We start from the raw sequence: 27,155 nt of genomic DNA, 5'->3' as shown, positions 1-27,155 counted from the left end.
AAGCACACTTCCATACGTGCCTAGTTTGGAACGAGATATGTGGAATCAATCTGATGAACGTTCAATATGTGCTAGTAACTTCAATTTGCTGAAGGATATTACGAAGAAAAGAATGATATAGTCGATATTTGTAAAACACTTTTTACTGTAGACGTTGCGCGAGTAACATCGTTTTGGTACTCCAAATACCACCAACTATAGAAACAATATGTGAAAGGAGCGAGTGAGACAGCCACGCAGTATGAGATCAACGGGAGCGTGTTGCTGATCCAACAGTGGAAACTGCAGAGCGGGGGAAAGAAAGTAGCCGAACAACAAAAATCACGTTCATCATACAAAGTTTTCATTAAGAGTTGAAGAAGTGGAAAGAGTTCAGTCAGTCGCGCAGAGTGATCGGGCGAAGAAAGTCGTGTTTTTTGCCTTCAAGGAAGAAACGTGTGTGTGTGTGGAAGACTCAGTTCGTCGTAGATTAAGTATAGTGAGTTTAGAACGAGTTGATTTTGGGTGACAACTTGATTTGGTTCAGGGTGAAAAATAGTTGAGGATACTTAACAATAGTGCTCCGTTGACATTAGTGGATTATGGAGTTCAAACTTTGTTGAGACTTTATATTCTCAATTTGGACAGGATACTGGAACTGGAAATACACGCTGTTAGTGAATAAGTTCATCGAATTATCAAGAAAACGTGTACTCAAGTCTGAAATGGTTTGGAATCGTATAGCATGTGAATTTTGAAAATGGACTGGATATTTTCAGTTAAAAATAAAGTGAAACTTATTTTACTATAGAAATGTTCTTCAGGCATTAAATTGGCCAGGGAACTAGATTTGCCCGAAGAAAAGAAAAAAAATCTCGCCTTGATATCATGTCAGCATTGTCGTTACAAATATACATTTTTAAACAAGTGATTTTTCAATGTCATGATCGAGAAAAGTTCCGGCTATGAAATGATGAATTTCGAACATAAATGAATAAAAAATATGAGCGGATTAAAAATTTGCACTCAAATCATATGAAAAAATATTAGATCAATTGTTAATAGGCACAGGGCATGTCTTCTTTTTCTTCTTCTTCTTCTTCTTCTTCATTGGCATTACATTCCCCACTGGGATATTGCCGCCTCGCATTAAGCATTTCCACAGTTAATTACCATTTCTGCATTCGTATATCATGAGGCTAACACGATGATACTTTTATGCCCAGGAAAGTCGAGAAATTTCCAATCTGAAAGTTGCTTAGACCGGCACCGGAAATCGAACCCAGCCACCCTCAGCATGGTCTTGCTTTGTAGTCGCGCATCTTACCTCACGGCTAAGGAGTTCCGGCTATGAAATGATGAATTTCGAACATAAATAAATAATTAACACGAGCGTATAAAAAATTTGCACCCAGATCGTTTGAACAAATATTAGATCAATTGTTAATAGGCAGAGGGCATGCAGGTCATGCCCAATTTCGATTCCAAATGTATTACTTGATTGTAGGCAGAGCTAATCATCCGGTGATAATAATTAATGCCACTGGGTGCAAAAAAAAAACTTTAAGCACGTTTTTGTAATGACAAAAATTAGGCTTTAATTGGATTATTCGGATCTAAAATGCTGTAAATCAGACAATACATATAAAATCAGATTAGTAGAGGACAGCATAACTACGAACAGTTCCCATGATTTCAAAAGCGATAGTGGAACCTGTTTCTGGAAACTTACAATCCCAGAGCTTGCGTACATATTAAGCAAAGGTTTAGTTGTTTGGGAATAATTTTACAGCTATAGGTATTATGATTTTACCGAAATATGGAAACTTACTGTAAAAATCATGATTTCTTCTACCGATGACTCAATGAATAGAAAAAATATATTAGTGGATTGCAATGAAATTATTGACTTTTTCAGCGTTTATTTTTTTCTTCCGTACCTTGAAATACTGGAACCGACAGTGAAAGTACAATATTTACCAAATACCCTATCAAACATACTTTTCAAAAATCCATAAAAAAAATGATCAATAAACATTTGTTACTTAAAAGAAATTAACAAATCGTCATTTGCATTATTCTAAAAACTGCGGTTTTGCTTCGGTTAAGTTTTTAGTTTTTCAATTCTTAATCATATGGTACACTAACGTTGACATATTAATTCTGCTGACCAGTGACGCATTTATTGAAATTATCAGATTTGACAGCTACGTTTGTCAGCAAACCATTCTAGTTGTTGAATCCTTTGATGTACAGACAGGGCAACTATACTTACTTGGGAATCAACCCTCATGTTTTGTTCCTTGGATGCCTGGGTCAATCATGGAGCAGCAACTACTAAGTGAACGGTCATCAACATTTTAACATACGTACAGTCGGGAAACAACGCACGAGAAAAAGGTTTTTTTGCCTTTCTCGTATACTAAGTATACGTAAAGGCTATATGATCGTTCCAAAAACAAACTTTATAGAAGGCCCGGAGTGTTATATATCGACTCAGTTCGACGAACTGAGGTGATGTCTGTGTGTGTGTGTTTTTTTCTTCCTAAGCAGTACTGGAATTTCTCATTTTCAATGAGAGATGTCACGCGATGTTTACATATCTGCTCCTTTCAATATCTATAGAAACACGAAGGATGAATGGCATGCTACAAAAATCTCAAAAAAATATTTGTCCCGTGACAGGGCTTGAAAGTGTGCAATATTTGCTTTATTGTTGTGTTTATTGACACTTTCAACTCAGTGAATTAAAGGAATATGATTAATTTATCGACTAGTCACTGTTCTTCACATATATCTTTTAAAATAATTTAGAAATTATAGTTGTAAAATAAAGTGCAACATCCTTTCATGACTGCCTTTTATGCGATATTGATCAAAGAACCCACGATTCTTTCATTTGGTCGCCTGAAATAGAAAAAGGCGCTTTGCTCTTTGTCTTGTGACGATCACGACCTTTTCCAGTACTGTTCCTAAGCAATGGAGGGGGAATCTGCTCAACAGACATCCTGGGTTGTCCAGGAAGTGCGGGGTTAGGGGCCACCTCCGACAGCAAACGAGGGAGGCAGGACTGCATCCCCGACCCGCTAAACCGTTTCCATTGCCGCCAAGCCCATCGACTTCTTGCTACCGCCTACCATAGACTTCTTGCTACCCTCATTCGCCTGGGCCTTCTTTTCGGCCCTTGACGTCTTCGGTTTCCTCTTGTTCTTGACCAGGGTCCAGGAGGCGTCATCACCCTCTATTTCCCTGGTCTGGTGCGGCTGAGAACTTTCAGCCTGCCGTAACCCCTTACCACCGTCTTTTCTGAGTGGACGGACCTTTCCAGGTCCTTCCTCCCCCGGTTTTGGAGGTAACTGGCCGGGGTTCAGCTTCCCAGCCCCACTACCCTTGTTCGGGGTAGTAACCCTCCGCGTTTTGGAGCGGCCCCCAGGGAGCTCATCCCCTGGAGACTGTCTCCCCCATTTTTGTGTCTGCTCCGTTGGAGCAGTCACCCCCGACGTGCCCGCAAATACTTGAGCCTCAGTCTGGGTAGACTTTGGTACCACCGTCTTCGGTGGCACGCCCTCGGTCGATTCGACCTTGCCCGAGTCCGCGAATCCTTGGGCCTCAGTCTGGGTAGACCTCGACTCCACCGATTTCACGGGTTTACACTTGGCCGTCCCGACCGCCCTCTCCAGCTTGGCGTCCAGCATCGACTTTCGAAGTTTCTGCAAGCTCCTCTTGAGGTCCTTGCTGATATTATGCTTCGATGACGCAAAGTCGATGATGGCGTACAGATGTTCCGTCGCCACCTCGAAGGCCGAAAGCCCATCGCGTTTGCGGTTTATCGCCTCCACAAGCCATGGGCTGTCAATAACCCCTACCGGCGTTTTTTTAGTCGAGAGGAAGGTTGAGTGACCCACGCTGGCGCTGCGCACAGAGCTGCCAACTATTGCCTCTGGCCTCCTAGGCGGAGACCTGAACAACCCACCTCTTGCGAAGGGGTTGTCGCCTACACTACTACCACTAATGACTTGGTTTTCCATTTTGGTCCCACGAGTTGCTCGGGAAAAGAGGTCCACCACGCCAGAGCCCAGCATGAGGCGGTAAGCGACAATTACTGTGGAGGGTGCCCAGGTACCCCACAGGCTCAGTTAAAGGCCTAGCTTATTATTTCACCCCCCTGGCCATGCATCCCCTCGGCACGGGTCGCTTGACGCCTTGGGATTAGGGGTTAGGGACGATGGTCCCGGTCTAACTCGCAGTGGCCATGGGGAGGGGTCGTCAAGTGTGTGTGTGTGTGTGTGTGTGTGTGTGTGTGTGTGTGTGTGTGTGTGTGTGTGTGTGTGTGTGTGTGTGTGTGTGTGTGTGTGTGTGTGTGTGTGTGTGTGTGTGTGTGTGTGTGTGTGTGTGTGTGTGTGTGTGTGTGTGTGTGTGTGTGTGTGTGTGTGTGTGTGTGTGTGTGTGTGTGTGTGTGTGTGTGTGTAGCCATGCATCCCTTCGGCACGGGTCGCTTGACGCCTTGGGATTAGGGGTTAGGGACGATGGTCCCGGTCTAACTTGCAGTGGCCATGGGGAGGGGTCGTCAAGTGTGTGTGTGTGTGTGTGTGTGTGTGTGTGTGTGTGTGTGTGTGTGTGTGTGTGTGTGTGTGTTTTTTTTTCTTCCTAAGCAATGGAGGGGGAATCTGCTCAACAGACATCCTGGGTTGACCAGGAAGTGCGGGGTTAGGGATCACCGAGGGAGGCAGGACTACATCCCCGACCCGCTAAACCGTTTCCATTGCCGCCAAGCCCATTGTCCCTTTGGTACAACCAGAAAGTAATGCTTCAAAGGGGGGCCAGTGCACAACGCACCCTCGAGGTTAGCTGCGTGTCCTTGCAGCACCGAACATCGTAACTCGCTTTTTTAGAAGAACACCATGGTATCGTGCCAGCGCGTTGCCGGCTTTCCAGGTGGCCTTACCACGCCCTATGTCCTCGGAAGATGGGAAGGGTCGACTTCGCGCCTGCTTCCCTCTGCACGACTGGTGTCAAGAATGATAATGCCGCGTGCACCCCAAATTGACCTTTCTGCGATAGGGCCTATTCGCCAGAACACAGAGGACTTGCCGACGCGGTGCCTACTTTTGCCCCAGCCTTGACGAGGACACCTTTCCGTCCTCGGGCTCGGAACCCGCCTGGTTGACCAACGCCGCGAAAGCGACGATACCATGTTGTCCTTCGCGCGGCCACTTGTTCGATAAAAGGATCGAGTTCGACCACAGAGCATGACCACCGGTATGACCCATGAAGCCGACTTCGATCCCTTGCACCACCTCTTATTTGCGCCTGAACTAGCCATCCTTGAGTCCACGCGCCACCTTCTGTGAGCTCCGAGACGATTTGGGCGATAGCCGATAAAACGGCGTTCCAGCCAACTTCATCTTTACACATCCTCCGAACTAGGTTGTCCGGGGTAGTCGCCAGACCACATGTGGCAAGCATGTGGTCACGCATTGCGCGAAAACGTGAGCACACTAACAACACGTGTTCCGCCGTTTCCTCTAAACCTGCGCACATCAAACACTCGGGCGAGGCCGAGCAAGCCAGCGGCGTTACCTACACTGTGATTTTGCAGCACGCTTAAACGTCGGGCACATCGAACTCCTCATGGGGTGCTTGCTGTTCACAGCTTTGCTGGAACAAATCAAACAATTGGGAGGGTTCGTGCAGCATTGTGCCTTATGTCCCTCCAATCCGCAGCGTCGGCAGAGATTGCTTCTGTCAGGGTCTTTGCAGTCCCATTGCTTGTGCCCCAATTCCAGGCACTTGAAGCAAACTTCGGGTTGCTCGTATATGCCCACTGGGCATACCGACCATCCCACCTTGACGCTGCCTAACTTGACTACCTTGGAGGCGTCCGCTGCAGATAGCCGAACCAATGCTACCTGCGTCCCTGCCGGACCTTTCCGTAGCCGAACGGCTGCGGTGGGCGTCTCCACTTCACACTGTCGCCGCAGTGCCGTGACGAGCTCTTCGACTTCGGTGATCTCGTCCAGGTCTTTAACCCTTAGATTCACCTCCGTAGTGAGTGCCCTCACCTTGACCGTCTCGCCTAGAACTTCTTCTGCCAACTTCTTGTAGGCGGCGCCCTTTTGCGAGACGCCCCGCTTCAGCTCGAGGATCATCTCGCCCATCCGGGTACGTCTTATTCGACGTAGGGAGTGAGTGCTAGTAATGGACCCCGTGCGTATAATGGACCCCCTGAACAAAAACCGAGAGTTTACGCTTGAATCTACAATTTCCTGCAAACTTCCATAGGATAAAGTTGCTTCACTTATCAGGGTAGTAGTTCCATCCAATTGTTTTGCACTGGGAGACTGGAATTTAGTTATATTAACTAATTTATGAATGTAAACGCGCTAGAGGGTCCATTACTAGCACAGAAGGGGGGGTCCATAATAGGCAACAGGAACATGTGGAAATGGAACATGTGAATCAAATGGGGGGGACCATAATACGTATGTAAACAAACTCGATGTTGCGTATTATGGACCCGGGGGTGGCCATAATAGGCAACCTGGCTACATACTTTTAAAATACATATTTTAGTAGTAAAAATGAATGTTTTACCATGTGTTATGTACGAAACGCGATGCTGATACCTGTTGATTGTCATCTAGTGCTGCAGAATGGCAATTTGTCATGAGTCTTACTCTAGCGAAGCGAGAAGTAAGTTTCCGTCGTTAAGGGGTCCATTACTAGCACTCACTCCCTACGTCGGCGCCGAGTTCACCGAGCTTGACGTCATAGAGAATTCGGTCGTTATGATTATCAGCAAACTACATTGTTATTAATCGAAATATTACTTAAGTATGGAACCAAACTTAGCAAATTGTCAAAAATTATAAAAATACTAAAAATTATATCACCCAACCAGCGGATGGCAGATTTTAATACAGTTCTGCATAAGAAACTTTGCTGAAACTGTATAATAATTGGGCATATACAAAATCTGTATTATTTCAATACAATTATTGTATTGAAATAATACAGATTTGTATTATTTTAATACAATATTTGTATAAAAAGCTTACAGAATTGTATATGCCCAGATTTTATACAATAATTGTCAGATTTGTTTTTTGGGTGTAGATGCTGGGTAGAAAGCAGATATAGGTACCTGATTAAACTAATGATAATATCAGGTTAATATTCAAACTAAAACTACTGTTATCTCAAATTGTTTAAATAACTCTGGCAAATCTGCACTTAGAAAAAAGAAAAACTCATAAAATGTTTTAGAATAAATATTGTGTCGATATTTCCCTCTATTTTGAAAATCACCCCTTTCGAAAGAATGCAGTTCGTTCGAATCGTTTCTCCATTTAATTTTGCTGGCGTAAACGAGAATGCACATTAGCTTTCGTTCGAAAGCGCGTTCGTACGTAAACAAGAATAAGGGTGAATACCCTTGCAATCTGTTGAAATATAGATGTTAGAATCTATACCAGATGAAATTGTCAATGTGGAACGAGAGTAATTTATGATATTCAAAACTTATTGATTTGCACAGCGTAGATAATAAACTTCAATACTTGAAATAGAAAAAAAAACTACGAATGTACCCTTATAAAATAACAATACAAAAAAATTTGTTGGCTTCGTGGCCGTGCGGATAGCGACGTCAATCGTCTAGACGCATGTGCTATGGAGTGTGGGTTCGATTCCCGCCCCGCTAAAGAGAAAACTTTTCGTGATCGAAAAATTCTCCACTGGTCCATAGGGTGTTATGTGTCCTGTCCGTTGTCTCATGCAAGGTGTTAAGTGTTCAGTCTGTACGACTTCTGGTCGAAGACGGTGTCCCTGTCTTTTAAATCAGAATGAGCTCACCGAAATCCTTCAGTCAGTTTGGATAATTGAGCAACCTGATCTACTGCTAAGCCTTGATCATTCATCCCTCGATGCCTTCCAGGTCCAACTATCTTCAACGCAGAATCTTTTGTCAGTAGCGCATCTTCCAAACTTTGATAATACCCGAAATAGTAACAGAAGACACATTACTGGGTGAATAGAACGTCGTCACCCACGAACAAAATTATCCGGACGCTCCCGAATTTGTATTTGGCTAGAAATCTGCCTACAGAATAACAATGAAATCGCTTTATTAAGGTACTTAATTAGATTCGAGGAGAGACTCTCCTGAATTGAATACAACTCTAAGTTTTTCTACAGATTAACATTTAAAATTTCAACGGACCCAAGATAATTCTTGGAATATGTTTTCATGTAGCTAAGTAGAACGAGGAAATATTTTTTAGAACATATTTTATCCCTATCAGTGAACACCATGATTCAGGATACACAAAAATACAAGAGCGAAAAGAAAATGAATTTGTTGTTTATATGAATATCCTGAATTTATATGAATATCCTGGAATCCTGGGTTGGACGTCCAGGAAGTGCGGGTTAGGGACCACCTCCATCAGCAAACGAGGGAGACAGGACTACATCCCCGATTCGCTAAACCGTTTCCATTGCCGCCAAGCCCGCCGTCTCTTCGGTACAACCAAAAAGTAATGCTTCAAAAGGGGGCCAGTGCACAACGCACCCTCGAGGATGGCTGCGTGTCCTTGCAGCACCGAACATCTTTACCCGCTTAGGTGGCCTTACCACGCCATATGTCCTCGGAAGGTGGGAAGGGCCGACTTCGCGCCTGCTACCCTTTGCACGGCAGGTATCAAGAATGATTATGCCGCGTGCACCCCAAATTGATCTCTCTGAGATAGGGCCAATTCGTCATCTCACAGAGAGACTTGCCGACGCTGTGACCGAGGACCCCTTTCCGTCCTCGGGCTCGGAACGCGCCCGTTTGACCGACGCCGCGAAATCGAGAGTAATTTATGATACCAATTTACGATACCATGTTGTTCTTCGTGCGGCCACTTGTTCGATAAAAGGATCATGTTCGACCACAGGGCATGACCACAGGTATGACCCATGAAGCCGACTCCGATCCCTTGGACCACCTCTTATTTGCGCCTAAACTAGCCATCCTTGAGTCCACGCGCCACCTTCTGTATAGCTCCGAACGATTTGGACGATAGCCAATAAAACGGCGTTCCAGCCAACTTCCTTTACACATCCTCCGAACTAGGTTGTCCGGGGTAGTCGCCAGACCACATGTGGCAAGCATGTGGTCACGCATTGCGCGAAAACGTGGGCACACTAACAACACGTGTTCCGCCATTTCCTCTAAACCTGCGCACACCAAACACTCGGGTGAGGCCGAGCAAGCCAGCTGCGTTACCTGCACCAGGGGTGCGAATTCTCAATCTGAGTGACTGAAATTTGTTGGATATTGATACCATTCCCTCTTCACACTCACTTCCTAGCAGTGAAAACTGAAAATGGTTAGCAGCAACAATCAAAGATAAAGTCAACAAAAGACCTCTCTTCTCATTGCACACGCAGCCGGCACTGACAGTCTATTCAGTTCACTCGCTGCTGTGTGAATGCGATGGCCCTATATAAATGCATGAGTGAATACTATCACTTGAAAGACAATGACAGGAAATTTGTGCCGAATGATCATCAGCTTCAGCCCGCTGTTGGCAAACCGAGTTTGCTAAGCTACTCCTGCTTTGTCGTTCTGACTGAAAGGCACCGTCATAGGCAAAGAGGAGCAGAGAAAAATACAAAACAAAAGAATCACACTCGCCATGCATTGTTGATAAATTGCACCACTGACCTGCACTGTGATTTTGCAGCACGCATAAACGCCGGGCACATCGAACCCCCCATGGGGTGCTTGCTGTTCACAGCTTTGCTGGAACAAGTCAAACAATTGGGAGGGTTCGTGCAGCATTGGGCCTTATGTGCCTCCAATCCGCAGCGTCGACAGAGATTGCTTCTGTCAGGGTCTTTGCAGTCCCATTGCTTGTGCCCCGGTTCCAGGCACTTGAAGCAAACTTCGGGTTGTTCGTATATACTCACAGGGCACACCGACCATCCCACCTTGACGCTCCCTAACTTGACTACCTAGGAGGCATCCGCTGCAGATAGCCTAACCAATGCTACCTGCATCCCTGCCGGACCTTTCCGTAGCCGAAAGGGCTGCGGTGGGCGTCTCCACTTCACACTGTCGCCGCAGTGCCGTGACGAGCTTTTTTTTTTAGACTTTAAAGTCGATGATGGCGTCCAGCTGTTCCGTCGCCACCTCGAAGGCCGAAAGCCCATCGCGTTTGCGGTACCTGGCTTTCGGCCTTCGTTTGCGTTACCTGGCCTCCTATGCGGAGACCTGAACAACCCACCTCTTGCGAAGGGGTTGTCGCCTACACTACTACCACTAATTGAAGAATTGACTTGTTTTTCCATTTTGGTCCCACGAGTTGCTCGGGAAAAGTGGTCCACCACGCCAGAGCCCAGCATGACGCGGTAGGGGACAATTACTGTGGAGGGTGCCCAGGTACCCCACAGGCCTAGCTCATTATTTCACCCCTCCTGGCCATGCATCCCCTCGGCACGGGTCGCATAACGCCTTGGGATTAGGGGTTAGGGACGATGGTTCCTTTGGTCGCACCCACTCACTCTAGCTGATGTCAGAAGGACAACAGTGCCCAGGCTGCCCTACCAGCTAAGTACAAAACCCTTAGCTGGCGGTAGATTGTCATCGGAAGACCCGTGGAAGCGTGAGATTGGAACTTGTGAGGACCAGAGCTGTGTAGGCCGCTCCTTCCCAGATGTCAACTCACCATTTCGCAGCCCAAGTGTGTGTATGTGAGAGAGAGAGAGAGAGAGAGAGAGAGAGAGAGAGAGAGAGAGAGAGAGAGAGAGAGAGAGAGAGAGAGATGTAAAAATGTGCCTTGCGGAAACGATTGTATGACAATTCCCCGAATGCAATTTCCCCGAATGCAACAATTTCCTGAATGTTACATTTCCCCGAATGAAACAATTCCCCGAAAAGAAAGTATCTCTTGCAAAAACAACTTTGCGATCGATTGTATGCGTCCGAACAGAGCAGCGTTCAAAGATACGTTATAGAGTGTCTTCTTGTTCTTGATCCTCCAAAATGTGTTGGTAAATTGAAAAGATATCAGAGTCAAGTGTTTCCAAGGTAGTTTTTTTTTCAGAAATAGTCGTTTGCTCGAAATGAGGCAAAGGCAGTTTCCCTTTTGGAGAGCAGGTGTTTGTCCGTAATAAAGATGACTGTGATCTCTTATTTTGATGTAGGCGACTTTAACCAGAATAATCCCTTCTTAACCTTCCGGGACTCTCATGGTCCTGGATCTCTTACGGAGTCCTGCCGCTCTTGTAAACGACAAGCTTCCTTTTTCAAAGATGTTGTACTTTTTACATCGGGGGGAGTCACGGAAGGTTAAGCAAAGAGTATCGAGTATCGAGTAACATTTCACTCAAGAGGCGAACCAGCTCGGGGCTTAAAGTCTCTTCAATAAAAAAGAAAAAAAACATTCACCGAAAAACATTTGGCTGATTTCGTTTTCACGGATTAACATTTTGTGGCATGTAACTCTTGTGAGGGCCCTCCTTAGCCGTGCGGTAAGACGCGCGGCTACAAAGCAAGACCATGCTGAGGGTGGCTGGGTTCGATTCCCGGTGCCGGTCTAGGCAATTTTCGGATTGGAAATTGTCTCGACTTCCGTGGGCATAAAAGTATCATCGTGTTAGCCTCATGATATACGAATGCAAAAATGGTAACCTGGCTTAGAAACCTCGCAGTTAATAACTGTGGAAGTGCTAAATGAACACTAAGCTGCGAGACGGCTCTGTCCCAGTGTAGGGATGCAATGCCAATAAGAAGAAGAACTCTTGTGGTATGACATTTGATGGATTATACTCTTTCAGAATGACTTTTGGTGGAATGCCATTTTGCAGAATGATTTTACCCGTAATGCTGGGTAGACACCTTTAAGTGGTGTGTTACGGGGTAAGATCTACCACGGTTACATTGTTAGCTACAGGCAAATCCTGACCCAACGAATACCTTCCTCATTATCCAACTCCGTGGTACTTATGAGGGTGTCGCTAAGTCGGTGGCCTCTCGTTAAGTAAGTACCACATCAACACTTCCTTCCTCTCCCTAGTTACGGTGAAGATGGGCGTGGCCAGGAGTAGTAATCCTCATGCTTTTGTTATTTTTTTAAGACTGGAATCAAGGACCACTCCCCTTCTTGATTTCTAATAGCATTCTAGATAAGGATCTCAAAAGTAAAACATGAGTATCACTAGTGTCCAATCTACGAATTACACCGTAACAATGCTAATGCTAATGCCATTTTGCAGAATGATCCATTAGCAGATTAGCATTTTCTCATATAAATGTAGTGTAGAATAGGGGCAGTTAATTGATTATCTTCTCTCCTTGCATTATAACGGACAGACTTTTTTTTCAAAAATATTCCTTTTGTCTCATACCGGCTAGACAAAATCATTTAAAGAAGGCATTATCTCCTCCATTCGCATTATTCCGGGCAAACGAGTTCATTTAAGGAAGGGACTATCTACCCTCTTTGTCTTTTACAGGCCAAATATGTTAATTTGAAGAATTTATTAACTCCTCCATTCGCTTTGTACCGGAAGAAGGCGTTATCTCCTCGATTTGTCTTCTACCGGGCAAATGCCGTCATTCAAAGAAGGCATTATCTTACCCCTTTGCATTATTGTAGATCCAGTTGAAAACCGAACTGAGCTCTCGCGACAATCGCATTTTCTCCCATTTCCGGATGTCGCAACTGCATCGTGAGTGGTGCGCATGATGGCGCACGGCTATGGCATAGATGCGCACTACTCGCGATGTAGTTGCGACATCCGGAAATGGGAGAAAATGCGATTGTCGCGAGAGCTAAGTTCGGTTTTCAACTGGATATACAATAAACCGCACTGATGCTTCATCATACCGAGCAAACGTATTCATTTAAAGAAAGCTTCTCCTTATTTCGACTTATACCGGCCAGATGCGTTCATTCAAAGAAAGCATTGCCTTCTTTCACGGCTTAGTTTTCTTCTTCTTCAATGACTTTACTTTCCATCTTGAACTTGGCCTACTTTTCAACTTGATGTTCCATTAGCATTACCACGGTTATTAAATTGAAAGCTTTCCTATGTGCAGCAGTTGCACGAGTATGTATCTTGTGTGCCGAGTACGACGGATACACTATGCACAAGGATCCAAGTATGTTTCCCTCCCGAAAGCGTCCTAGGCCGGGACGAGAATCGAACTCGCTATCTCCGGATTGACCATCTTACGCCTTTTCTCACATTTCGTATTCAGCATATTCAAATAAAAGAGGGAGGCATTCGGGGAAATGTTTCATTCGGGGAATTGTTACATTCGGGGAAATGTTACATTCGGGGAATTATTATTCGGGAAATTTGCATTCGGGGAATTGTCGTACAATCGCAGAAACATGTGCCGGACGGCAACAATTTTTCAAAATTGTTGCCGTCCGGCACATGTTTCCGCAAGGCACATTTTTCCCATTCAAATCGAGCCAAGTACGTGAACACTGAAGACGGCCGTACCCTGGAAATACGTATATGTATTAAGTGGTGGAATTAAGGTCATTATACAATGAATGCTGTGGTTAATTTCAAATACACCACATACCTTTCTACTCCCATTCCCAAAGGACCAAATCTGACGAAATAATGTTTGTACAGTGCTGAAATTTAAGTCGATTATTCAGCATAAGTAAGCAAATGATCTTCCATTATTTCAATTATATGCGCATTAGGGTTTTCTCAACTCGTGCTCTTTGGACAATTACTGAAAAAAGCACGTGGCTCCCAAGATGGCCGCTTCCCGGCATCACCGGCATCACGAATATGAAGCAGCCGAATGCTAAGCATGCACTGGAAACCAGGAGGCCTCTACTGTTTCGTGCGAATCAACTGACGGCGTCAGCCATTGTGACTTGATGGGCATGAACGATCCCTTTGAGCGCTTGGCGCAAGAACGTTGCTTTTGAGAACAACAGTGCTTGCAACGAATAGCAGAGGGTACTAAATGCAACAAAAGTTCCTCGCGGTGTTGATTCGCCCACAGGCATGACTGGCAACAAAAACTTTTTCTCCAAAATAGTCAAGAGGTGCAAGTCGCGGTGACCCTTGTCAACAATAAAAAAAAATCGCTGCAGGAGATTCCGTATACGGAATGCTCCTGTGTGTGGACGACAGCTGTATTAACCTTCGGGGATTCGCGCCGTTGTAAAAAGTACAACACCTTCGGAAAAGCACGCTTCTCGTTCACAACAGAAGCGGGACTGCGTGAGCGATCCAGGACCACGCGAGTTCCGGAAGGTTAAGCGGGGTATCAAGGTTGGAGTCCTCCTTAGCCGTGCGGTAAGATGCGCGGCTACAAAGCAAGACCATGCTGAGGGTGGCTGGGATCGATGCCCGGTGCTGGTCTAGGCAACTTTCGGATTGGAAATTGTCTCGACTTCCCTGGGCATAAAAGTAGCATCGTGTAAGCCTCATGATAGATGATTGCAAAAATGGTAACCTGACTTAGAAACCTCGCAGTTAATAACTATGGAAGTGCTTAATGAGCACTAAGCTGCGAGGCGGCTCTGTCCCAGTGTGGGGATGTAATGTCAATAAGAAGAAGAAGAAGAAGAAGAAGAAAATTAAGGTGCAAGTTGTTCTTTTTGTATCGTATAGTCTCCTGTGCTTCATTGCGAACTTTTTTTACCGCTGTGTTCAATCCACGTGAATGTAGATTCCGAGATACAAATGATAACATGATAACCGTTGCGGATCTGCTGTAAAATATCTCAAGCTGCTACTGCTACTCACCACAGTGAATACTGCCAACATGCTTGGCATCGTTGTTTTGGCCACAAATACTATGAGTTGAAGTTTTAAAAATTCGAACAGTATAATTCAAATAAAGTTTAAAAAACCCAGGTTAAACGGTGATGGAGCCTTTCTCGTGTGTGATAAAAATAGTATTTTGACCATAACTTTTGAGCCCATAGTCCGATATGACCAAATTTCAATAGGAAGCAAAGATTCTGCGTCGGGGCTGCAAAATACTGAGTTGACATCTGGGAAGGAGCGACCTACACACTACCGTAAACTGGAAAAGTGAGGTTTTAACCATTTTCCAAAAATGATGTTAACGAGTAGTATTCATCAAGCTCTTTAACTGAAAAATGGAAAACATGCATGCTGTAAAATGGCGCATACGTCACTTTTTCAGATTACGGCAGCACAGCTTTGGTCCTCACAAGTTCCAATCTCACGCTTCTACGGGTCTTCCGATGACAATCGACCGCCAGCTAAGGGTTTTGTACTTAGCTGGTAGTGCAGCCTGGGCACTGTTGTCCTTCTAACATCAGCTAGAGTGAGTGGGTGCGACCAAAGGGACCATCGTCCCTAACCCCTAATCCCAAGGCGTTAAGCGACTCGTGCCGAGGGGATGCATGGCCAGGGGAGTGAAATAATGAGCTAGGCCTTTAACGGAGCCTGTGGGGTACCTGGGCACCCTCCACAGTAAATGTCCCTTACCGCGTCATGCTGGGCTCTGGCGTGGTGGACCTCTTTTCCCGAGCAACTCGTGGGACCAAAATGGAAAACCAAGTCAATCCTTCAATTAGTGGTAGTAGTGTAGGCGACAACCCCTTCGCAAAAGGTGGGTTTTTCAGGTCTCCGCCTAGGAGGCCAGAGGTAATAGTCGGCAGCTTGTTGCGCAGCGCCAGCATGGGTCGCTTAACCTTCTCCTCGGCTATGCCGGTAGAGGTTATCGACGGCCCATGGCTTGTGGAGGCGATGAACCGCAAACGCGATGGGCTTTCGGCCTTCGAGGTGGCGACGGAACAGCTGGACGCCATCATCGACTTTGTGTCATCGAAGCATAATATCAGTAAGGACCTCAAGAGGAGCTTGCTGAAACTTCGAAAGTCGATGTTGGACGCCAAGCTGGAGAGGGCGGTCGGGACGGCCAAGTGTAAACCCGTGAAATCCGTGGAGTCGATGTCTACCCAGACTGAGGCCCAAGGATTCGCGGACTCGGGCAAGGTCGAATCGACCGAGGGCGTGCCAGCGAAAACGGTGGTGCCAAAGTCTACCCAGACTGAGGCTCAAGTATTCGCGGGCACGTCGGGGGTGACTGCTCCAACGGAGCAGACACAAAAACGGGGGAGACAGTCTCCAGGGGATGAGCTCCCTGGGGGCCGCTCCAAAACGCGGAGGATTACTACCCCGAACAAGGGTAGTGGGGCTGGGAACCCCGGCCAAGTACCTCCTAAACCGGGGGAGGAAGGACCTGGAAAGGTCCGTCCACCCAGGAAAGACGGTGGCAAAGGGTTACGGCAGGCTAAGAGCTCTCAGCCGCACCAGACCAGGGAAATACAGGGGGATGACGCCTCCTGGACCCTGGTCAAGAACAAGAGGAAACCGAAGAAGTCAGGGGCCGAAAAGAAGGCCCAGGCGAATGAGGGTAGCAAGAAGTCTAGGGTAGGCTCCAATCGCTTCAGGGGCGATGCCCTAGTCATCAAAAAGGACGAGGATAAGTTATCGGACGTCTTGAAGGCGATGAGGAGTGACGTCAAGCTCGGTGAACTCGGCGCCGACGTACGTCAAATAAGATGTACCCGGATGTGCGAGATGATCCTCGAGCTGAAGCGGGGCGTCTCGCAAAAGGGCGCCGCCTACAGGAAGTTGACAGAGGAAGTCCTAGGCGAGACGGTCAAGGTGAGGGCACTCACGACGGAGGTGAATCTAAGGGTTAAAGACCTGGATGAGATCACAGACAGAAGCAATCTCTGCCGACGCTGTGGATTTGGAGGGACACAATGCTGCTTGTTTGATTTGCCCCAGCAAAGCTGTGAACATCAAGCACCCCATGAGGAGCACACTTCGAGCCCGGCGTTTAAGCGTGCTGCAAAATCACAGTACAGGTAACGCAGCTGCAAATTTTCATTAAACTCAATTTAAAAATTTATAATGTCACATTATGAACTGATTGATATATGAAAAATTGCAATATTGAAACCATAAACCTGCATTATGAATTAATTAAGATGCTTTATAGGAATTAAGAATTTCATAAGGCGTGATTATGGCTGCCAAATACTACTGTTGCAAATCATAAGGTGGAGTTATGGATTGATTAATGTCCAGCATACAACATTCATAATGCATCATTCTGATTTCATAAAAGTGCCTTAAGAAAATGTTATGGTTTGTATTGACTATGATTTTTTTTTTTTCATAATGTATCCTTTAGAATTTCATTCTTATAACTTGTGGCAAATTTCCAAAAGGCAGCATTATGATAATCGATAGATCATTTGCCTGAGTGTACCCGGGCTTGGATACTGCCAACAGGTTGTCTCCCAGGTACCTTGCAGTACACGGTTAGATGACTTTACCCATTAATGGGTACTGTGTTATTGTTGATATTATTCCCACCGTGAAAAATTCACCCATTTTCTTGAAAAAGTGCCACTACCCATTTTAATGAGTAGTGGCGCTTTTTGAAGAAAATGGGTGAATTTTTCACGGTGGGAATAATATCAACAATAACACAGTACCCATTAATGGGTAAAGTCATCTAACCGTGTAGGTACCCACCTGTTGACATTTCGTAGCCCAGATAGTCCTCAAATATTGTGGTGATCACCCTCAAATCAACAGGCCTATTTTCAAAAAGAACAAATGGGTTCAATTTTCTTGGACATAAAAGGGGCCTTTGACTCAGTTTTCGTTGACGTCTTTTCAAACAAACGCCACAAGTGTGGGCTTTCAGCAATATTAAACAATTATTTCTACAACTACAACTACAACAACACTTCAAGAATTAGCTACATAGGTCTCCCCCAGGGCTCATGTTTAAGCCCCCTTCTTTATCAGTTTTACAGAAGAGACATCGACGGATGTCTCATGAATAGTTGCTCGTTACGACACCTTGCGGATGACACCGTTGTCTCGTTTACAGGAACAGAGGCGGGCGATCTGAAAGTACCATTGCAAGATACTTTAGACAATTTGTCTACTTGGGCTATGCGGCTAGGTATCAAATTATCTCCGCAGAAAACTGAGCTGATTGTCTTTCCTAGGAAGCATAAGATACCCGAACTTGAGCTTCACTTTAGAGGTAAGAAAATCAATCAAGGCATTTTGCATAAATATTTAGAGCTCTGCTTCGACTCGAAAGGCACCTGGGGAATGCACATTAGACATCTGTATCATAAATGCCAACAACGAAACAACTTCATGCACACAGATTCCGGTGCATGTTGGGGAGCCCATCCGGAAGATCTGATAAAGCTCTATCGCACAACGATTCTGTCGGTCATGAAATCACCATGAGAAAAGAGATCCTTGGAAAACCAGATCCGCACCGATTGGAGTGCATACCACCAATTTTTTCAAGCAAGTACTGCCATGTCAGTTGCGACAAATGGTTTCTAACCGACAGGTCAAAATTTTCATCACGCTTCAGGCAATCCCCCCTCCCGCTTCTAAGCGTTACCTAATTTATGGATGTTCCCATAGAGGCTATTCGTTCAATGAGCACTCACCGTATTTCCAGCGTGAAATTCATTTTATTTTTTTTAACTGCTCTATCGAATCGCTTTTACACTATCACTTTGGTATGAGTTGTTTTACATTGCTCGATTCCGGGACTTACGAGAGCAGACTCACTTGCCAAGGTGGGCGCTATGGAAGGCGTCAAAGCGACTTCAACGAAATTTTCTCCATTGCTCGTCAGGCCTTGTTCAGTTAGAAAAAATGGAATGAAGGATATTTGGGTAGGTGGTTACATTAAATGTAAAAGAAAAGTTTGACGAAAAAAGTATTGTCAATATATGCCTCATGTGGGGTCTGCAGACCCCACACGAGGCATATATTGACAATACTTTTTTCGTCAAACTTTTCATCAAACTTTTCTTCAATATTTTCACTGATTAGCCGGCATGGCCGTAGCTGAAGAAAAACTCATTTTTTTCTTGAACTAATACAAATCAAATAGCGGTATAACGCACAAAACACGCACACGCTCAACCGTCATCGACTCCTGTGGGCAAACTGCGGGGGGAGATGAGGGGAAATATTGGAAGGAATATCAAACTTTTCTGATTTCCCTCAATATTTACTTCAATATTTTGGGTTCGCACTCACACCATCAATCTTTTTCTTCAATGATCAAGAGTTTGTCAAACTTTTTCCGTCGTGTGGGGTCTGCTTGAGATTCCTCCACTCAAAATATTTGTCACTTTAATTTCACTATAAAAAGTCATGTAGTCTTAAAAAATCGAAACTTTCATCGGCCTTACTGGAATCAAATAAAACTTATTCAAATCACAAGTGCATCTTAATAAGAAATGTAGTGGAATTCTGTAGAAAACATTAGAAATAATATCTATATACTCTTCTAGTGAATTCTACTCAAAATGAATGTATGAAAAATATACGAGTGGGGTTCTCAGAGCGAAATGTATGTTTATCAACTATCGCTAATGAAACATTTTGCAAAAGCATTATGAGAACGATTTGCGAAGCAAAATGTTTGAGTATGAAATAGTTTTGTACTCCTATTTTTGCCCTCGTCCGCTTCTAGTGGACGGGATACACATCACTAATAGGGATACTATAGAAAAAAAATGATGAAAGTTTCACTTAAAATTTAAGTACAGTGATCGTTCGCTAATTGGGGCACGACCTCACCCCAACTAGCGAATGCCGTTCGCTAATTGGGGCGCTTTGACAAGCGTCAATGTTGTTTACTTTTTGCATTGAACAAAGAAAAAATTTACGCGCCAGAAAATATCGATCCCGCCAAGCACGGAAACAAAACGTCAATGCGTTTTTGACATCACATTCTGACGTTTAGCTGCTTTTTAATTGGGTTTCGCCCAAGGGGTGGGTCGCTGAGCACAATTCAATTTGAGCTCATTTTATTTTTTGTGATTATTTGTGCCACAGTGTGCCATAAATTGTGCCTAAGCTAAGTGTGACAATTTGTCATTTTGACAATCAGAAAATTCTGGCAACACTTATAAACGTCATCATCAAGTTACGTTTTGGCGCGATGAAGAAAAACATAATCATGAACACCGATAAACACGCGTGCATGCTTGGTCGACCAAATTACGTTTATTTATCGTAAATCATATACAGGTAGGTTTAATAAATGGATTCGAAGGTTGGAGTTCCAAGTGTCTTGAAGCTGGATGATGCGGTATCGGAATCCATAGGCCAGATGAATGATACTGCACGGTGGTTCGGGATAAGATAAATAGAGAACAACAATGATGTCAAGCAACACACAAAATATAATTATTATAGCATTTGTGTTCTTTAGAAATAACTTATTATCGCGATAATAAGAAATAACTTATTACCGCGATAAGAAAGCACGAAGTTTAGGAATATAATGCTGTGGTTCAAACAAGATTTTCCCATTCGGAAGTTCCGATCCGGTGGCAAGAGGGGTAATCGAACATTGAGTAGATACTAAGGTGAGGAAGAAGCCCAATGCAAGCGCATTAGTAGGTTTCAATGAAAATATTACCCAACAAAAAATTGAGCTGAATGAGCTAGTTTTCTTATCCTTCTTCTTATTGGCATTACATCCCCACACTGGGACAGAGCCGCCTCGCAGCTTAGTGTTCATTAAGCACTTCCACAGTTATTAACTGCAAGATTTCTAAGCCAAGTTACCATTTTTGCATTTGTATATCATGAGGCTAACACGATGATACTTTTATGCCCAGGGAAGTCGAGACAATTTCCAATCCGAAAATTGTCTAGACCGGCACCGGGAATCGAACCCAGCCACCCTCAGCATGGTCTTGCTTTGTAGCCGCGTCTTACCGCACGGCTAAGGAGGGCCCCATAAGCTAGTTTTATTTAGCTAAAAAAGCTTGTTTGCACGAGATAAAGTTTTTTTTTCAGCTCGAAGTGTTGGTTTGGTAAGGGGTGTGTCATATGCGCCTGGTACACGGTCAAAAACCATTTGAATTAACAAAAAAATGAACCCAACCATGCTTTCGCTCATCTATAGATTCTACTATTTATAATTCAAACAAACTGCCATTAGATGTCATGCAATTATCTACGTCAACATTTTTTATTTTCATTTTCCATCACCCACTATAATACGCTTACAATTAATTCTCTTCCTCACCTTAGCATCTATTCTCATTGTCTATAAGTCAAAACAAGTTTTGGCAAGGTTGCCGGTATTTTATGGTGCTGATCATTTAAATGTCAGAAGTGTGCCGAGTGTGCCACACTGAGTGCCACACTTTTGAATCAAAATCTGCAAATGAGTGCTTGGCACATTGTGCTCAGCGTCCCACCCCTTGGTTTCGCCCCAATTAGCGAACCCCCAACTAAAAAGCGTCCCAACTAGAAAAACCCCAATTAGCGAACGTTCACTGTATACATATATATCCTATAGGATGGTCAAACAAAAATTCACTTAAATTTTATTTTATTTTCTAGTGAATTGAGAATAATGAGTGCCATCACTAATAAATCATTTAACTTTTACACACGAAACTACATGGAAAATATCTGCATATGTTTTCAAGTAGCTTCTAAGTGAAAATTATTTTGAGTGTCAGGTATCGATGAAACCTTGGTTCAAGGGTCGGACCTTAGCCGGGACTTTATTAAGGTAATGTGTCAGCTTATGTTCAATCACTTCTCAATTAATGCGCATTCCTTTCAAATAGGGCTTGCAGACAGCAATCGTTGAGGCTGTGGTGCAGGTTGCCAGGAAATCAACCATGTTGTATTTTTTTTATCTTTATTATTATTAAGAAAATTATTTTGAGCTTTTTAGTGGAATGCCTTCACTTGTCATAAGACGAGTTTGTACACTGCTTAAGAAGTATCGCTGCACTGTTTATCGCCTCCCGTTAACGCAAATTTGTTACGTGTTGAAGTGTTAAAAAATTGTAATACCTAAAATTCAAAACTACAGTGCTTGTCGTTATCACCAGTGCATTGATTTGAGAACTATATTTCACGTGTTTGCTCGGAATCTCCCCAAAATATTATCGATAACCGGATTATTATACTGTCGGCCATTCTTCACAATTAGACATGACAATGAATTATTGCGAGAAATGCTCTCTTGCTATCAACGTTACTGATCTACATACAGTGTGCGAAGGAAGGTGTGCCAAATGGTTTCACGCTGACTGTGTTGGGGTAACAGAAACCGATTTGACCGAATGACATGCATGTCATTATTTTGCAAGATGAGAGAAAGAACAAATTCCGATGCTGCCACTACCACCAAACCATTCCAGTCAATAGATGCTGCCACAAGCACCGAATCATACCGTTCAGTGGAGGATCAAATTAATGATCTAAAGCGTACGGTAGCTGAAGTCGTCGATACACTCGCAAAAGTCATAGGAAAGCCAGTTGCTGTTCCTCATTGTCTGCGGAGGCACAAACGAGATCGCTTACTTATCAGAACATGCCGCGAATGAGATTGAGACATTTTCGTTATTTTTATCTAATATTGATAAAAATGCAAGCGAAAAGGATGTTCGACTGATGGTGTCACATTGCCTTGGTACGCCCTTAACGAATTTCGATGTGGTAAAGCTTGTACCAAAGTGGAAGAATACGGAAGCATTGGACTATATCTCCTTTAAGGTCGTCCTCAGTATGCAGCATAAACTGTTAGCACTAAAGATATCAACTTGGCCGAAATCGATAAGGATCCGGGAGTTTGTTACTAATAATAATGAAACTTGGAAGCCACATTAATGTATTTTTAGTCTTGTGAGTATTTTTGCGAATGAATAATCGATTCACGTCAATTATGTTGTGTGAACTATTATATTGTATGATGCGAGGGTTATTCTATTTTATTATTGTTATCACGATGCAAATAATGTATAAACTGTAGTTATTCGATGATTGTGCTGTACCTAATGAAATTTAATTGTAATGATTATTCTTATTTTATCTATAAGTATTCAATAAGGCCATGTCTGGCCAGTTGGATGAAAGGAAATAAATACAAATACAAATACAAATCCCATTTAATTCCACCACTTAATTGTACCTTGACAGGTATGTACTTCGATACGATACTTCACTAGTCCCCTATTCCAGTTTTTAACTTAATTGAGTATAATTGTCTGATTTTCGGAATGTGATACACTGCGTGGCTGTTGTTATTTTCCCAAATGGGAACTTGCACAAAACTTCACGCGGCCAATCACTGTCGAAAAGTACGGCGCCAAACGATACACCGCAATCACTCGCATAAACAAAATTGTTTTGCAGTTTTTTTTTTTTTTTTTGACCCTCCGCTGACCCCCGCACCAAAAAGCTCGCTTTGAGAGCCCCCTGGTGTGGACTCAAACTAATAAAAAAAAAAAACTAAAACGCGGGAGACATTTAAGCGAAAACTAATTAAACTTTATGAAATCCCAGTGGAACCAGGTTCCTTTGAAGGGATTTACAAATGAAAACTAAATCTAAGTTACTACAACATACAATTGTGATAACGTTTTGTGGCTACAAGTAAATTAATATTTATACTGAATTTAAAACTAGTTGAGCTACGCTATAGGAGAAAAACCAGCAGGAGCCAGAAAAACCTACAGCAATACAAATTGAAATGGTTGACGTTATTAGAGAAGATATTCATTCACGTTCCTCATCATATGCTTCTTAAGTTTACTTTTAAATTGCGTTTTGTTCAAAATAGTTTTTAGGCTAATGGGTAAGTTATTAAACTTCTTTGGACCGTAAATTGTTATGCGCGATAGTCCTAAATTTGTGGATGCACTACTTCTCAATAGTTCATTAGTGTTTCTTGTGAGCAAGGAATTTTCTCTAATTGGAAAGGATATATTGTGATGGAATTCACGATTATACAAACAATTGTGAACAAATAAAATAGATTGGATGTCACGTAGACCCACAATGGGAATAACTCGATGAGGTAAACTAGTGTAAAGCAGAAACGTGGAAAATAGTAAAGGCAGATTGAATACTATTTTTAAACATCTGTTCTGTAACGTTTGAATTTTTTTCAATTTTGATTTGGCGGCATGACCCCAAACAATGATTAAGTACTGAAGTGTTGAATGGATGCATGCATAATAAAATATGGCAGTTACTTGGCTGTCAAACATTTCCCGCTCTTCCAATTTCTCTTTCCATGATGCACGAGGGCGCAAAAATGCGCGAGACTCTACATGACTTCACGAGGATTTGCATACATTCCTGCTCCAATCAGTTGCTGAATCTTGTGAAATTTAGTAACGATTGCTTTTTAGTTGCATTCCTACTAATTTGGCACTAGAAATATAATGTGAAAATATTTTTTACAAAGAATACTAAACTCAAAATAAGTTAATTTTTATTTTTTTCTCAAATCATAACAATACTTCTCAATATTAAATCAGGAACGAACATAACCACAATCTTCAATGTTTGGCTCCGGCACAATAGAAAATTTTGGCTTCAGTTTGACAACCAAATCGATTCTATCCGCATCACCCAGTTTATTACTAGTCGACCCGGCAGACGTTGTCCCGCATAGTAGGCGAAAATGCCCGTTCTGAACTGACTATTTCGATACGATTCTTGATTTTAGGTTTTCAGGATTTACTCGTGATTTTCGCATGAGAAAATATCATATAAACCCGTCGGAAACGATAACAGACATATTTGCTGAAGGAATGGAGAAAATCCATCCAGCCGATTTCGAGTTATGCGGATACGAACACAGACCATTTCATTTTTATTATATAGAAAAGAAGATTATTTGTTTTTATTAACGAGATTTTCGGCCCTAGGTCGGCTCATCTCGTAGCCTTTATTTCAACAACGCCATCGAATCACTAATTTGAATGAATCAAATTCCTTAATACAGCTATAATTGGAATATCCATCCTAACGAATGAATAGACGCAGAGGGTGCAATGAACCACACCAAAGCGAATGGTGAAACCTGTTTCAACTTTCCTTTTTGTTATGTCTGCTTAAGATTTATTTCAACCAGCCATACCCACATCATCAAAAGGCCTTGAAACTGGCTTCTTCGTGTAACACTTTCTTTTTTTATTTATGCTTGATAATCAAGGTATTTTTCGTTATATCATATTTATATGCACACATACATTTTCTTTCAACTTTTCCATTTTTTAAATGAAATATGGAAATATGAAAAAACTTACGTGATTAATTTTTGGGCTAACGATACCATAAAAATATGCAAAAAACGTTACGAAGAACAGGTTTGGTTGGTTTCACGATAACGGAATTCAATGTGTCGGTCAAAAAGAAAGTTCACTTTCCATCCAGCACAGATGTTTTTTGCTGGTTGGATAAGTAGGCGCTTTCTCGCATATTTTTTGCTCTGTTTGATTGAATTGAAACCCATAGGTGTGCACCAGTGCAAGACTTGATGAATAATTATTATTTCCGTTTTGAAGTCAATTAGCTTCTCTATCGATGCTATTGATTTCTGTTTCACTCTATACGTATACACAAGTTTAAGGTAGAAGTTGACTATGAACGAAGTCAGGCACTGTATGTAATTGGCAAGCTGTAAATACTTTTCATTATATTGCATTAGTGATGCAATTATGTGATTGGTTTGAAATAGAGAATATAAGTATATATCAGTAAAGAAGAAATTTCAATTATATGTTTACGTGTGCTCAGGAAGGTGTTATATTTGAAGCGTTTCATGATGATACTAAAATGATTAGGCAGATTCACAATAATATGCAGTAGAACTTGTAGAAAAATGACACTAAGACAAAATAACAAATATGGTCCAACTATACACTCAGCGTACGGGGCCGTCCAGAAACCACGTGGTCATATATGGGGGGAGGGGGGGGGGGTTTGGAAAATGACCACGATAAGCCACATGGGGGGAGGGGGGGTGTTGCTCTCCAACCACGTGGTTTTTTTTTACACGAAAAACTTTTGGTGAATAACAATAGCGGTGTAAAAAATACAAATCATTAAAATTTAATGATTTAATCATTAAACGCAAAGCGCATTTTAGGGCCGATGCTCACGTAGCGTCTTTTCAACTCAGCGTTAAAAAGACGCAGGTGTGCATCGAGAAAAAACCGGTAACGCAGCGTCGGTCGTAACGCCGATGCATATCTGCGCTATTTGACCATCTTAGCCTTAGATCCTTTTTCCATAAAAAAATAAACGAAAAAACAGGTTGCGATTCAGTCTCAATTTTCACAACAAAAATTTTGAAGGGAAAAATGGGAAAATATAAAAAAAATCCGCCGCGCCACGCCCCCGCCGCAGATGGTTATGGCATCACGCCACCGACACTTTTGCATCAGCGGACTGCAGCTACAAATTAGAAAAATATTCATGTTTTTACAATAATCCAAAAAAAAACTTCAAAAGAATTTCTTGTGGATATTCAGGAAAAATCCAGTAAAGAAATTTGCTGTAAAAACTTTGACATTACTTAATATAATCCTGATAAAGTGCTGGCATTCAGAATGATTTTTGAACAGTTCCCTCTGAACAATTTTGCTTGGAAATTTTGCTACAAATTGTTAATGAAAAAAAAAAACAAAACATCTCTAGTGTAAATTCTTAAAACTCCAAAAAAAAATCCATGTGAATTCTGTCTGAAAATTCAAAACAGTCCCGTGGGAAATACATATAATTTTCGGTGGAAAAAAAATGTTCAAATTTTCATATATATTTTTTTTACATTCTAATGAAATTTTCTACGACAAGTTCTTTCGAATCTTCACCAGAAATTCTTCTTTATTTCCAAAAATTTTTTCGAACATTTTGAGGAGTGCACTTGAAAATGTTTAGTCTCCAGTTAGCTTCGCGAGCAAAGGCGTAGGGTTGCCAACCCGGAGATGACGAGTTCGATTCTCGTTCCTGTCTAGGATGTGTTCGGGTGGGAAACATTCTCGACATCCTAGGTATAGTGTATCCATCGTACTAGCTACACAAGATATATAATCGTGCAATGGCTGGCATATAAAAGCTTTCAATTTATAACAAAGGAAATGCTAATAGAATAACTAAGTTAAAAAGCAGACCAACTTCCAGTTGAAATATGGAGCCATAGAAGAAGAAGAAGACTTCTAAATTTTTCAATAAAAACTCTTCTGAATTTCCGAAAGATATTAAACAGCCAATGCCACATGAAACACTTTGATATTTCCGTTGATTTTTTGTTTCTGGATTTTTTTTTCAAATTT

General features: G+C 42.8%; 1 protein-coding gene across 2 annotated transcripts in view; it reads left to right on the top strand.

Moving 5' to 3' along the window:
* The first annotated feature begins 325 nt into the window (after window positions 1-325).
* LOC134213902 (coiled-coil domain-containing protein 1-like) overlaps window positions 326-27,155 on the top strand; it is a 40,202-nt gene continuing 13,372 nt past the window's right edge. For both annotated transcript variants that reach the window (XM_062693374.1, XM_062693375.1), the window contains exon 1: window positions 326-478. The gene's annotated coding sequence lies outside the window, so the exon portion shown is untranslated. The remainder of the gene's footprint in view (window positions 479-27,155) is intronic.

Source organism: Armigeres subalbatus, chromosome 2 (genome assembly GCF_024139115.2).
Source record: "Armigeres subalbatus isolate Guangzhou_Male chromosome 2, GZ_Asu_2, whole genome shotgun sequence".
Classification (NCBI taxonomy): domain Eukaryota; kingdom Metazoa; phylum Arthropoda; class Insecta; order Diptera; family Culicidae; genus Armigeres; species Armigeres subalbatus.
Note: the sequence above shows the minus strand (reverse complement) of the source record. Positions and strands in the feature narration are given on the sequence as shown.